This window comes from Penaeus vannamei, chromosome 1 (genome assembly GCF_042767895.1).
Source record: "Penaeus vannamei isolate JL-2024 chromosome 1, ASM4276789v1, whole genome shotgun sequence".
In the NCBI taxonomy this organism is placed as follows: Eukaryota; Metazoa; Arthropoda; class Malacostraca; order Decapoda; family Penaeidae; genus Penaeus; species Penaeus vannamei.
In genome coordinates, this window is record NC_091549.1 from 42,194,433 (window position 1) to 42,196,932 (window position 2,500).

The 2,500-nt window shown below is 38.8% G+C and overlaps 1 protein-coding gene across 2 annotated transcripts in view; it reads right to left on the bottom strand.

The window, feature by feature from the left end:
* Positions 1–2,500, bottom strand: part of LOC113813943 (crustacyanin-A2 subunit) — an 18,156-nt gene that overhangs the window by 7,639 nt on the left and 8,017 nt on the right. Inside the window, exon 1 of one of the 2 annotated variants that reach the window (XM_070123230.1) lies at positions 1,771–1,868. The exons of the other annotated variant lie outside the window; for it this stretch is intronic. The gene's annotated coding sequence lies outside the window, so the exon portion shown is untranslated. Of the gene's footprint in view, positions 1–1,770; positions 1,869–2,500 lie in introns of those variants that run through there. 2 annotated transcript variants of the gene reach the window in all.

The following is a 2,500-nucleotide window of genomic DNA, read 5'->3' on the forward strand; positions in this document are numbered from 1 at the left end:
ATTCATTGTATATTCTTAAAAAAAACTGTTCTTTATTTCTCAGAAAAAAAACAGTAGCATTAGAAAATGCAGGGAAATTCGTAATCAACGGCTTTAATAACAAATTCGTGATTGAACAAATTAAATGTCACGAAATTATTATCACATTTTTTTCCTTATACGGTATAAAGTTATCACTAAATGAAATCTATTTTTGGCATCTCGAAACAGGCCTAGATAAACATTCCATCGGGTCCGTAGAATTACCTGAGTACACGAACATGAAGCCTAAGTGAGTCTGGAAAGCATTTTTATCCTTTTCGGTATTTTCCCTTTTTTGGTATCCATTAGCCTGAGAATTGTAGTTCCAAATGCTAATATACTTACAAAAATAAGGACAATAACGAAATCAATGACGATGATAAAGATTATGATAGTTTAGATCCTGCTAATAATTCTGAAGTAAAAGGCCATGAAATATACCATAACAACGAAAGGCAAACTGAACGCTTCCTGAATCCAAACTTGTTTTCTGGACCGCGTCCGAAGAGACTTCATTCTTCGATAAACTTGTCCCTTATTTGGTCTTTTGAATTTTCCTTTCTAAAATCTTCCCACTGCGCTGGCATGGGAAGAATGCCTTAAAGATGCTTTTGATTAAAGAAATGAGAACTGAATGCTTATCGACGTATCAGTTAATGCTACACTATTATTTAGGATGTCCATGGGACACACCTATTTAATATGATTCTTATTAAAGGAAAGAAAGAAAGAAAAAACAGAGAGAGAGAGAGAGAGAGAGAGAGGGAGAGAGAGAGAGAGAGAGAGAGAGAGAGAGAGAGAGAGAGAGAGAGAGAGAGAGAGAGAGAGAGTAGATATATATAGATATATAGATAGAGAGAGAGACAGAGAGAGAGAAAGAGATAGATAGAGTGAGTGTGTGTGTGTGTGTGTGTGAGAGAGAGAGAGAGAGAGAGAGAGAGAGAGAGAGAGAGAGAGAGAGAGAGAGAGAGAGAGAGAGAGAGAGAGAGAGAGAGAGAGAGAGAGAGAGAGAGAGAGAGAAACGCCTTTGACCACTTAATGACCTACCATTCAAGAGACCCTTATTAGCGCTATCATTGTGAATCTACCACCATAGTTTCCATATTTGTTCAGCCTCATGGTTTCCAAACCCTAATCAGTAATGGAAACCAGGAGAGTTACGTAGGGAAATGAAATTGGGGGCAGGTATCTGATACAGGTATCGATGGTATTAGGGGCTGAGTATATGGGGCACTAGTTACCTGTAGTTAAAATTGTAAACCTTGTGGTCGTGTTCGCGAGTAGCCTGATAGATTGAAGTGTAAAATACCTTTGTAAATTACTCAGGTGAATGTATGGTCGTTGCAATTTATTAAGCGCGAGTTACATTTCAAAGGCGAGTTCAACAATACGTTACTATTATCAAAATTTACACTTGATATAATAGCGAACATATTAGAGTAACGTAAGGTGATATAATGATAATAAAGAAGCGACGGCATTCATTCATTGTCAGATATCATGATTTCAAGTACGGCGAATCTACGAATAAAAAACGTTCAAATAATAGTTATTATCACTTTTTTTTTCCAAACAGTAATATCTTCTCAAATTAATCACATTCCATATCACTGAACAGATAACTCACATGTTCTCAATATACGTGAACTCAGAAAAAAAAACATTAATGCATAAAAAACTAAAACACACACACACACACACACACACACACACACACACGCCCGCACACACATGGATCTAACCCTCTACCTCTATCGCTGGACGACCACGCGTTGAGAACCACAACCGAACGGCTCAAATGTCAAAGACTAACTGCAGGAGCTCGGACTTCCACCCTCGCAACTCAGCTGTGGCGAAGGGAAGGGAAGGGGGGGGGGATGGGTGAGAAGGGGGCGATCAGTAGAGGGGGCGGGGGGGGGAGGGTATGGAGGGTGAAGGAGGTTAAGGTAGTAATGGGTGGAGGGGAGAGGGGAAGGGGGAGGGGGGAGAGAAATGGGGGAGCGGCTAGATGTGTGGAGACAACGGCATCAAGCCATGAAAATTTGGGGTTTAGGCAAGAGGGAGGAGGGTAGGCTGGGTGAATGAGGATGAGAAGGGGGGAGGGGGTGGAAAGGGTTGAATCGAAGGGTGTGGAGGAAGAGAAACAAAGCAGAAAGAGGGATGGTAAATGGAGGAGCAACACACACACATACACACAGATATGTATATATATATATATATATATATATATATATATATATATATATATATATATATATATATATATGTGTGTGTGTGTGTGTGTGTGTGTGTGTGTGTGTGTGTGTGTGTGTGTGTGTGTGTGTGTGTGTGTGTGTGTGTGTGTGTGTGCGTGCGTGTGTGTATGTATATATATATACATGTATATATACACATAAATTTATGTATATATGCATATATATGTATATCTATATATCTATTTAAATATATATGTATATATATATATATATATATATATATA